This window comes from Protopterus annectens, chromosome 10.part0 (genome assembly GCF_019279795.1).
Source record: "Protopterus annectens isolate FY-2018-M chromosome 10.part0, PAN1.0, whole genome shotgun sequence".
In the NCBI taxonomy this organism is placed as follows: Eukaryota; Metazoa; Chordata; order Ceratodontiformes; family Protopteridae; genus Protopterus; species Protopterus annectens.
In genome coordinates, this window is record NC_056744.1 from 142,866,289 (window position 1) to 142,879,570 (window position 13,282).

Below are 13,282 nucleotides of genomic sequence, written 5' to 3' on the forward strand. Positions count from 1 at the left end.
GGCTCACAACAATATGCAGCCAAATGGTACACATATATTACTGAACCAAAACAGTAGCTAACACTTCTTTAATGGTTAGAATAGAACCTGTGGTATTATTGCAAATTGTTTCTACACATCAAGCATTAGCTCACCACACCACAAAGGAATTGCAATAATACTAGTGAAGCACAATGAAAACTTATGGAAGTAGGAGGGGTGAACAGAGAGAGTTACAGACAGATGCAGAGCGAAATATGTTTTGTAGGACATATAAGAACATCTGTATGGTGTTAGTTTTACTTATTACATCATCATCAATCTGTACTGCTCTGTACAATAAACTGATTGCTATAGGTACAATTAAGAGGTTGGAGAGTGCAATAAAAAAGAATATGTAACCAGGATAAGGTTGGCTTACTAAGTCTCCCTGTTTGGGCTACAATGTTTTTGATAATTGTCTTTCTGCACTATTCCAATGTTATATTAAGGATATGTGTTATATGAAGAGAAATACAGACATTTGCAATTAAATATATGATAGGAATATGAACCATCATGAAGTAATAAAATGACATACAGCTGTAACTGAACCCATGACACTATGCCAAAAATCAGTCTACAAATAGGGTAACTATCTCAACACTCCACAAAGGGATTCTTAGCTGAATACATCCTGCAGACTAATAAATATTACAGTGACCTTTCCACAGTGCTGTCTTTAGTATGGCTTTATCCTATATCTCCATAGTGCAGTGAATTTAAGCATATTTGTGAGACAGTAACAAGACCACTGCAGATTAAATTGAAATTTTCAAATTTTGCAATTAGAAGTTAAATAGCATTCATTCAATGTCGCTCAGCATTGCTGCTCTATGCCAAACTCTGTGCAAATGCCAAGTACATAAAGTGAAGGCTTTTCCATGGGCCATTTTTGCCATGTGTGCGAATTTATTTTTTGACCAGATTAAGCATGTGAAAAATGGGTGGATAGGACAATGCTTAAAATGGGAGTTGGCAAGCATGGGAAAGCACACAGGAAAACAAATTGCAGGACATCTGTGGGGCAGCATCATAGCTATCCACTTCTTCACAATGTCAGTGTATAATTGTGCACTCAATTTCAAGGTTTTGCAGAGCTGTCACACCAGTGATGGATGGCAACAAAGGAATAATGTTGTATGGCCAATTGAACATTATGAATTGTGTCAGAATGAACAAAATGGAGAGTTATGTGTGGGTTGGAATTGTTTTGTTGGACAGGTGCCTATTTTTATTTATTTATTTATTGATTGATGGGAGAGAGAGAGGAATGTTTGGAAAGGTGCTTAGCAATGAGAGGGTCATGTAGGTAGGTTAGGTTAGGAAGCATCTATAGACATACAGGACATACAAGACAGACAGGGATGGTGATGGAGACAAAACATTGGGGGACACCATGATTGGGCATAAGTAGGGGACATTGAAGGTGTATCCACATCCAGCATGAGAACAATGAATATCTTGTCCTCTCCCTCAGAACTGTCATCACTGGCTCTTGTAGTAGCTTCCTGGGTCAGTACCAGATGTGGCATCATCTTTCCATTGCAGTGTAGGACCCTTTCAATACTGCTGATATGCGTCCCAAGGTCCTCACTATGATGTCCTCCACTAACCCTGTCAGCTTGTCAGCTCCTGCCAGGTAACAAAATTGCCACCTCCACTAGTAGTGCACCCAGAGGGTACCACTGCACCAGCAGCCATGGCAGAGCAACCTGATATACTTGGAGCAGATAGGTTAGGGTTTTGGAGGCAACACTAGCAGGCTGTGACCCTGAAGTGCTGAGTCTCTGTGCTGCCATCTGTGGAGGTAATGTGGGCCCAGTGACAGTGGGGGGTGTACCTTGCTGTGTTGTTGATGATTAATTTTCATTAGCAAGATATGCAAACAGCAGATTGTTAATAAAGTATACCCCGCAAAAGAGAGAAGTGTTGGGGGGGGGGGGACAAAAAAAAGAGATATTTATATACATGTCATGTAACAATACTGTATACTTTAAACAAAGTTTTATTTGGCAGTACATAAACAACTCCAATAATTTACTATTGCACACCATTGCAACATCTGTATACAATGGAATGGTACTTATGTGTTATTAAATAAACAAATATCACTGATCTGATATAAGATATAGCTGCATTTATTTCATTATGATGGATTGGAATTACGTATTTTAACAAAATAATTACAATTATCATAATGTAATTCTTCCTGACAGACTGCTGTTAAGATCTTACAAATAATTATCAATTAAAAATATATATGCTGCTTCTAATTACTGAACCCACATACTGTAAAGCTGGCATTCTAATTGCCTAACACAAGCAGCAACACTTATTGGGGAAGACATGCATGCTTGAGATGAATGATGAGGTCTGCCTACTCCAGATGCTAGCATCTGAGGGAATGAAAATAACATTGTAACTTTAATTTTTACTTGATTTATATTTACCCCATGCCTCTATGAGGTGTATTAATCTCTCCTGGTGCATCAAATAGTTTGCAGCAATCTCCTATACAGCTGAAGAAAACAAAAAGAAGACAAATATATATATGTATATATATATATATATATACATATATATATATATATATATATATATATATATATATATATATATATATATATGACTATCTGCTTGAGCTGGCTAGATGATTATTGCTATATCATAGACAGGTAATGTGTCATTACACTCTCATTACTGGAGTGTGTTGCCAGTCTTAAATTCATCATCCCTTCAGTTTAAGATGTCCTGCTTGTGCTTTTTAAGGTCACGATAGTGGTGATAACATTGTTACCCATTATGTGGAATGCCAGTTGCTGTGGATACATCCTTGGCTAAGCTATTCTAAGTCTCAGTCTTATATTGAGACCCAGTATAATCCCCCTTGCAGAGCCTATGGCTGTAGTGCTTCACAAGGAGAGTGCCACAAATATCCTGAACTCCTCAACACCCCAGCTTTGCGCTCTAAATTTAGAATCATTCTCCTGCTTGCCAGCCATGTCTGCAAAAGTCAAGCTTACAAACTGTGTCTGAATCGGTGGCCCTAATTCATATCTCACATGTTACTAGTATTGCGCAAACATGCACAGCATTGCCAACTGCATTTGCATTATTGTAAGCAGATGGACCCCTTGGCAGACACATTGACACTACCTACAGCGGACAGGATTAAAGGTGTGAATCATGGCACTGAGCATGTCATGTGTGATGCTCCACCATTATCAGATGTGCCAGTGTTCAACAATGAAATGCTTGCTGGCATGACTTTTGAGGGGTTTACTTTGGAAGGTAAAAGATGTCTTAATTCTGACATCAGTTTTTGGCTTAGCAAAGGTTAAAATAGCATAATAAACAACTGGAATCGCACTATGGGATAAAGTAGTCAAAAAGTCCTACATAATGTATTAACTGCTATTACTGCAGAAGTACTAATTTTGTACCCTGGAAATTTGACATTTACTGGTGTCTGAATGAATGGAGATATACTCAGACAGGCTTATATGTATGTGTTTGTAATTCTGTCTTGGACTGCTTTCTTATTTAAAAGTCATTCTTATTGCAAGTAATTATGATTCACATGGATGCTGTTGAATGTGATGATCAAGACAGGCTGTGTTATGTTACATACATAATTCAGAAGACATAAGGGTCCCAAACACATAGTTGGGATATGTGATGAGTTGTGATGATTACAACAAAAGTACTGTGTTCATCATACACATGCATGGGATTTGTATAACGTACTGTGTTCATCATACACATGCATGGGATTTGTATAAAGTACTGTGTTCATCATACATGCATGGGATTTGTATAACGTACTGTGTTCATCATACACATGCATGGGATTTGTATAAAGTACTGTGTTCATCATACACATGCATGGGATTTGTATAACGTACTGTGTTCATCATACACATGCATGGGATTTGTATAAAGTACTGTGTTCATCATACACATGCATGGGATTTGTATAACGTACTGTGTTCATCATACACATGCATGGGATTTGTATAAAGTACTGTGTTCATCATACACATGCATGGGATTTGTATAACGTACTGTGTTCATCATACACATGCATGGGATTTGTATAACGTACTGTGTTCATCATACACATGCATGGGATTTGTATAAAGTACTGTGTTCATCATACACATGCATGGGATTTGTATAAAGTACTGTGTTCATCATACACATGCATGGGATTTGTATAAAGTACTGTGTTCATCATACACATGCATGGGATTTGTATAAAGTACTGTGTTCATCATACACATGCATGGGATTTGTATAAAGTACTGTGTTCATCATACACATGCATGGGATTTGTATAAAGTACTGTGTTCATCATACACATGCATGGGATTTGTATAACGTACTGTGTTCATCATACACATGCATGGGATTTGTATAAAGTACTGTGTTCATCATACACATGCATGGGATTTGTATAACGTACTGTGTTCATCATACACATGCATGGGATTTGTATAAAGTACTGTGTTCATCATACACATGCATGGGATTTGTATAACGTACTGTGTTCATCATACACATGCATGGGATTTGTATAAAGTACTGTGTTCATCATACACATGCATGGGATTTGTATAAAGTACTGTGTTCATCATACACATGCATGGGATTTGTATAACGTACTGTGTTCATCATACACATGCATGGGATTTGTATAAGTACTGTGTTCATCATACATGCATGGGATTTGTATAAAGTACTGTGTTCATCATACACATGCATGGGATTTGTATAACGTACTGTGTTCATCATACACATGCATGGGATTTGTATAAAGTACTGTGTTCATCATACACATGCATGGGATTTGTATAAAGTACTGTGTTCATCATACACATGCATGGGATTTGTATAAAGTACTGTGTTCATCATACACATGCATGGGATTTGTATAAAGTACTGTGTTCATCATACACATGCATGGATTTGTATAAAGTACTGTGTTCATCATACACATGCATGGTTCATAATACACATGCATGGGATTTGTATAAAGTACTGTGTTCATCATACACATGCATGGGATTTGTATAAAGTACTGTGTTCATCATACACATGCATGGGATTTGTATAACGTACGATTGTGTTCATCATACACATGCATGGGATTTGTATAAAGTACTGTGTTCATCATACATGCATGGGATTTGTATAACGTACTGTGTTCATCGTACACATGCATGGGATTTGTATAAAGTACTGTGTTCATCATACACATGCATGGGATTTGTATAAAGTACTGTGTTCATCATACACATGCATGGGATTTGTATAAAGTACTGTGTTCATCATACACATGCATGGGATTTGTATAAAGTACTGTGTTCATCATACACATGCATGGGATTTGTATAATGTACTGTGTTCATCATACACATGCATGGGATTTGTATAACGTACTGTGTTCATCATACACATGCATGTGATTTGTATAAAGTACTGTGTTCATCATACACATGCATTGGATTTGTATATGAAATATATTCATTGTCATGTGTAGGAAGGTGTACATGCATTGTTCTGTGTACATATGTGACAGTCATATATGATAAAAAGTACACTTCATTATGCAAAGTTTACTGATACACTGCTTGCAAGAAACAGGTTTAACATTAGCAATTTTCTCTACTGTTACAGTATATTCAAACATTTCTGAGAAATGTGCTTCTTACATCCTTTTTAAAAAGTATCCTGTAGCTGGATTCAGACCCTTCATTGCCTGTATTACTTCTCAAAAGTTATTCCTTTTACACCTTGTTCTGCAGAGATAGCTCTATTACAGTTGGGAATTCTCCTCTCAGCACTGCCCAGAGTGCTGAAGACAGTGCACTGTTGCCAGATGTGTTTGGGCTATGGCAGCCTAAACTAAATGTTTCACTTTTTCCTTAAGTAGTGAACTCTGTGCACTGCCAAGTGAACAGCAAATGAACTTTAAAAAGAAGGTAGATGAAAAAGACATATTGTGATTAATTGCAGTGTGATCTCTACACAGCATTCTAACAAAGCTTCATGTGCCTTATTTCTCTCGATTCATTTCAATTACACCTTGTACCACAAACATTCACATCTGTGAGGTGTATTTCCTGAAGTAAGTTCTCTTCGAGTCATGGGAATCAATGAAATTACACTGGGCATGTTTGAGCTATCCAAGGTATCCTAAACTAAATTTTTCACTTTTTTATTCATCAATTCTAACACACTAGACCAGCTCGTCTCATCCCCCACAAGGGAAGATAACATTTTGGACTTGGTTCTCACCAACATGGGTGACTGCCACACCACTCTCATGGTATGTTCTTCCCTGGTGAGATCAGATCATCTTCTGTCTCATTCAAAGTTTCTATCCCACCCAACCCCCCCCCCTCCATAATAAGGCTAAAAACTTCTCAAAAGCTGACTACAACCTCCTAAGGGAGGGTATCAGTAGCTTCACAGCACTGTTCCCCTCAGAGGATGCAGACAACTATGCTGTACATTACACCAGTGCAGTATACAAGCACCTGTACAACTGCATGGACTCAGCCATACCTAACATAACTAAAACCTGCTCTTCAAGAAAACACAAACCTGTCTGGTGGACATCCTCTGTCAACAGGCTTTACAACAAAAGGAAGAAACTGGTGTTCAAGGGTAAAAAGGAACAAATTCCAAATTGGAAAATCTCCCTCCTTAGCCTCAACAAGCAAATTAGATCACTAGTGAAAAACCTCCAAAGCCAATTATGAATCAAAACTAGCCTCCAAAACAAAGGGAAACCACAAAGCCTTCTTCAGTTAAGTCAGGAACCTCCATGGCAAAGCCCAAGTCTGTTCTGCATTAGTACTTAACGGTATCACTTACACTGATCCTGTTGACTTAGCCAACCTGCTATCAGATAGGTTCAGAGCAAGCTTCACCCCCCTGCCCCCCAAAGGACCATTCAACATCCCCGATACTTGTCCTGCACCTCACATCTCTGTAGATCAAGTGTTAAAAGTCTTATCCAAGGCAAGGAACACAGCTTCCATGGGACCTGAGAGTATTCCGAATTGTATTCTGCACCATCTCCAGCAAGAACTAGCTTCGCTATTGAGCACCACCCTATTCAACCACAGCCTAAGTACAGACCATTCCAGCAGTGTGGAGATCTGCCATTGTCACTCCCTTGCACAAAGGTGGCGCCACTACCGACCCTGGAAACTATCACCCCATTAGCTTGACAAGTCTAATTTGTAAAGCCATGGAGCATATTATTATGGCTCTCATAAACAAGGACATAGGCAATTTCAAAGCACTTGACCCCACCCAGTTTGGATTCGTCAAGTGCAGATCATGCCTGTTGAACCTGGTTGACTTCTTTGAGACTGTCACCAAGGCCCTGGATGAGGGAAAGTCAATACATACAGCTTACCTTGATGTGGTCAAGGCCTTTGACACACTCCCCCACTTGGGCATCATAGAAAAGCTAACACAACTTGGCGTAAAACCCTATCTCATCAGGTGGGTGGCCAAGTAGCTCACTGACAGGACCCACAAGGTCAAAATAGGCACCTCCATCTCTGACAGCAGACCTGTCACTAGTGGAGTTCCCCTGGGATTTGTCCTGGGACTCCTACTGTTTGGCATCTACTTCTCAGAGGTGCAGGCAAAGACAAAATGCCTGTGGCTGACCAAGTTTGGGGATGACTGTAAGTTGGGTGCTGTCATTGACTCCCCAAATAATGTTAACATACTGCAAGAGGGTCTCACAGCAACTAATGACTGCTTCCAAAGTCATGGCCTTAAGTTAAATGTAAAAAAAATGTATCATCATACCATTGGCAAAAACACAGCCCATACTGATTACCATATCAACAGCAACCCCCTAAGTACATAACCTGTGGTGAGAGGCTTGGGTACTCAGGTTGACAACAATCTCACACTCGATCATCATGTAGCAGCAGTAGTCAGAAAAGCCTTTTACTTAGTTATTCTCATAAGTAAAGGGATTGCATCCAGAAAAAAGGATGTTATTACCTCTCTGTACTCCTCCCTCAAACAACTGCACCAACTGGAAAGTCCACAGAAATACCTCACAAAGAGAATCCATGGCCTCCAACATTTGTCATAGGTGGACAGGCTCAAATCACTATCGCTCTACTTGGTATTGTATAGATTGCTCAGGGGTGATCTGTGTCTCACCTCAAGGCAATTTCGGACCATGCCCTACTAGAGATGCTTCATATCCGTAAGTCTAACTCCTTGTGCATTACCGACTCAAAGGCTTGAATCTAATATGTGATATCAACAAAACCTGCTAGAGAGACAGGTTTGTCTCCCAGAGGCTGTCCTGTCTCTGGAATAGACTTCCCATACACGTCAAACAGAGTACCTCACTGACCTTCTTCAAGCACAGCCTTGATGAGTTGATGGGAAACCACACATTTGTCCCAGGGGTTCCACCTGTGTCCCTCATTGACAGGGGGTGACAGGTGCCGACTGAGGTTTCTTTTTTGGTTATAAACTCTTGGTTAGACTTGTAAGGGCCACAGGGCCATTAGCCTAGTAACCTCCTATGATCCTATGATACAAAATCGGGTTCCTATCACATAGTCGAACTTGTACAAGTTTGAACCCCATATGGTTGAGATAATAAGTTCAAACTTGTACAATTTCGAACATTTAAATGGAAATTTCAGTAAGGGGAGGTTTACGTTAATTTCAATGTGGTGCGATCTCGGAGTTGATATATTTAAGTAGGGGGGTGTGGGGGTACAGAGGGGCTTGCCCCCCCTGCTTACAACAGTTTATTTTGTTTTTACTTATTTTTTTTGTTTTTATCACTAGTTGAAGTTTTGTAACTTCGAACAGAATGATTCGAACATTCCGTGTTCGAAGTTATAGAACTTCGACTATGTGATATAGACCCTACAACATCTATTGCTCTGCTAAGCTTCTTAAGTGAATTAAAGTAATAATATAATTATAATAATACAATTTTTCTGATTTTGTCACCCATTATTTTCTGCTATGTTCATAATTCTTTAGCAAGTTGAGAGGTATGCAGGGAATAATACCTCTCAACTGTACCTGATTTTGTAGAATATCTCTTTGATTTTGCCTCATATCACTGTTCTTGATTTTCTGGTTAATCACTAAGGACTTCAGACAAGTCAATAATGCAAGTATTATAGAACTTCATACTTCCTGTTATATAGAAAATGTATATAGATGCACAAAATGGTATACTATTTACTCTTTAAGTGACTTAGAGTAATGGTAAATAGATTAGTATTACATTAATTGTTTAATTGAAATTGAATTGACTGAATAATGATCAAGTGGTAGTGGTATTGTGATGTTACTTGTCTCCATATGAAGGCGTACACCTAAGAACTTGGGAGAATAAAAATTAGTTTTGTTCAGTTTTCAGTTGTGTGGACTTTTTTATAATATTGTTCCTTTCAGTGTTATGTTTATTTATTTATTGACATTGGATTACCAGGCAAGTACGACTGGGTAGCAGCCCATTTTCATTGGGGGCCCATGGGTACTTACGTATTATCGCAACCAGATTTCAGAAGTCGCATAATTTGTTATGGTTCTACGAAACGATGTCTGGTAACCTAACCAGGGTTGTGTAAATTCTTAAGTACTGTATTTTCATATTTTTGTACACATGGGGAGAGGAATAATGTTCAAATTCCTCTTGCTGGTTAGTGTCCTTTCCTAGACTGTACACACAAGTGCTGGTTGTCATCCCTTTAGGCTATCCCTTTTGGGGGGAAACCATTGACAGAAATTCCTTTTAAACTACATGTTTCTTTTTCGTGGTCTGTTTTTTTTTTGGGGGGGGGCTGAACTCGGAGGTTTTCAGGTATGTCTAACAGTTTTACAAAGAAACTGTTGCTCAGCCAAAACACAAAATAGTTCAAATGGAGCTTGGGGAAGTTGTACCTCCCGATGGCATTACCAGCATCTCACTTTTGTTTATAACACATATATTTTTATTGTCTTCTAAACAATGATTACCTTCCTGGGTGCCAACAGTTAAAACCTTGCCGTGATCAAACTATGTTACCTAACAAGTGTAACAATAAGTAAGACAGCTTGATTTTGAAGAGGAGTTTCACTCAGAGAAATAATGGTCATACAGAGCGAGCAGCATGCTGAGTAACATTTCATTTTTACACATGTGAATGTTTTCCATTGTGTTGTACACATGACATCTTTAAAAATGTTATTTCCTGAGCAAAACGGCGGCTTCAATGGCTGCCACAACACATCATCAGTGACTTGGATAGCTTGAAGGGTGGGTAGAAAATTCATTCAGAATCTGGTTGCAGTAATACATAAGTACCCTCCAAAGTATTACAAAGCATTTTAAGAAGAATAATTTTACAGTCTTTAAAAATAATATAAAAAAAAAAAAAAACAAATGCATCCATAACCACTTTTTCCCATTTTTGCATTTGGGTTGGACTGTCAACTGCAACAATCATCTAGAGCCAAGGAATTAGACATAATATGAAAGCATCTGTTACAAATAGATACAAGTTTTATGACAATGATTTAATAGTTAGAGAAATTTTAGCTGGTATATACATAAATTAAATGTAAGTTAGTGTAAAAGAAACAGGAACTGCAATACGAAGTGAGAGAAAAGCAGGCCTATGCCATATTTAGAGAAAAAGCCAGTGGGAGAAATTGATAGAAGTAAGGACATGAATAAAGAAGGGAGAGTAAGGAGATGTAAGGTATGAATATGTATTTTTTCACATTTAGAGTTACAGTTTATCCTGGTGTTGAGCAAGAACAGAGCCAGATTTTGGCCAGGAAGTCATTTAGAATGGCTTTGAAGGGTATAAGGGAGGGTAGTGACCTGATGCAGAGAAATAAGGAGCAGTTGTACTAAGTTTGTGGATGACAGGAGTTTTTGGTCATTGGATTGTAATGGCCGATTAGGAACATAGTTGTGCAGAATGTTATTTGGTGCCGGACAAACAGAGGAATTTTGCTTAATTTTCTAGGTGATAAGAAGCTGTGTATGGGTTAGGTGATGGAGTAGTTCTAACCAATTTAGGCTTTTTAGTGCTATATAGTGGTGGCTTCTGAAAGGGGTATTTGCCCCCAATTTAGCAACTTTGCTATAGCATTGTTCAAGTTTTGATTTTTGTGATGCCTGACGGTTAGTAAGGATGGGACCAGCAAAAAGAAGTGTGTTGAGGAGATAAGTAGTGGCAAGTATAGCTTTAGTTGCATCGGTGAGAAAGTTTTTGGCTCTATAAAGCACCCCTAGTGTTAGATGAGTTTTTCTAATGCAATTTTGTATATGCAGGCCAAATTTATAATTTTCATCTGCTATCATCCATAATAATTTGCTATGAGAAGAAACTTTAATGGTTGTATTATCAAGAGAGAGGACATTAAGGTTTGTTTTTTCATGGGAAATGGATTTTGGGGGAAAAAGTAGTAGTTTTTTGGGTTGCACATGAGTTGCGAGTTACAAAGCCATGTTTCACTTGCTGTTAAAGCTCCCTGAGTAATTTTTTGGAGGTGTGCCACGTTGTAAGATGTGCAAATGAGTGTGGAGCCATCTGCGTACTGTAATAGGGAGGCTTGTTGTGTGGATGTGTGGAGAGTGTTAGTGAAAATGCTAAAGAGGAGGGGCCAGGGATAGACCCTTGTGTTACACTAGTGGTCACAGGGAGGCATGAATGGTGGAGTGCCATTTAACTGACTGACACCTATTGGAAAAGTAGCTTTTGAACCATAGAAGGTTGAGCTGAGGGAGATCTAATGAGGGCATTTTCAGGAGAAGTTTGCTTTGACAACATGTGTCAAAGCTTAGGACAAGTCTAGAAATAAGGAGTTGACTAGATTGCTATTATCTCTAGCTTTATTGACAGTATCTATATAGGTTAGAGGTGCGGTTTTAGTACTGTGGGAAAAACAGAAGCCATGTTGTGTAGGGGATAGGAGCTCATCCTGCAGGAGATGGTTTAGCAGTTGGTTTTGAATACATTTTCAGGTATTTTAAGGGGGGGGTAAGATTGCTATAGGTCTGAAGTTATTAATATCTGTTGAATTTCCTCCTTTGTGCAGAGGGATAATGTGTGACTTTTCCAAAGAGAAGGAATGCGGTATTCCTGGATTGGCCTATTTATAATTGAGATAGTAGACAATGAATTTAAGGTAGTCACTTGGGAGGTCATCAGATGAAGTAGAACATGGTTTGAGTTTGCTTAAATGTAGTTTTATATAGGATGTGGCACATGTTGAAGGTAAAAGGGGATATGGTGATACTTGGCTGCTGGACAGGGTTAGGATTAGATGTTGGAGAATCCTTGGTTGGAGATGATATGCTATCTATGAAATAAGAGTTGAACTGTATATTGGTTTCTAGTGATGAATTATTGGGAGAGGGGTTTGGTGTGAATTTACAGTCGAGATGCAAAATTTCTTTAATTGCTGTCTAGAATTTTTTTGGGTTATGTTTACTATTATTCAGAACATTATTACAGTATAGTTTTTTTGTCTTCATTAATTTGCTTTTTAGAACAAAGGCAAAGCATTCTGAAGTTTTCAAGATATTGTGGTGTTTTATATTTCTGCCATTCTTTCTGTGTTTCCACCCACAGGTCAAATTATAACAGAGAACAATCAGTTTATAGCAAATAGAAAACAATTAGCAGAGTGGTATAAAGTAGAGCAGGTTTTCTTTCATTTCCTGAATGCAGAAACCTGTCAGCCAGGAAGACTAAGTAACTGACCTCTACAGTGTAATCTACTGGTCAAGAGAAAGGACAGTGACCAACTTAGTAAGTGATCTTTAGAGTGCAAGGACAACTCTGTTGGGGGGGGGATGCTATAAACTAATTTCCAGCACAGGCAGGCATGTATTTGACTATATGAAGTAAAAACATAGCAAGGTTCTTCAAGGTAAATTTGCTTACATTATACAAAGAGAAAATTCTCTTTGAAAATGTTTAGGAGCTGGCCCTTGTGATAGAGCTTCGGTCAAATGTAGTGACCAGATGTTATTTTACAAAGACAAAAGTGAAAATGTTTGGAAGTTGGTCCTTGTACCTGAGCTTCTGCAATATTGAGGCCGAAGGTAGTGTTCAGAGGATCGGCCCAGAGTTAGTCCCCCCATTATATCTGATGATGCCCAGAAGTCTCTAGAGTGATGCAGGTTCCCCTTCTTCCACACATAGATCATGATAAAAAAAAAAAAAATATATATATATATATATATATA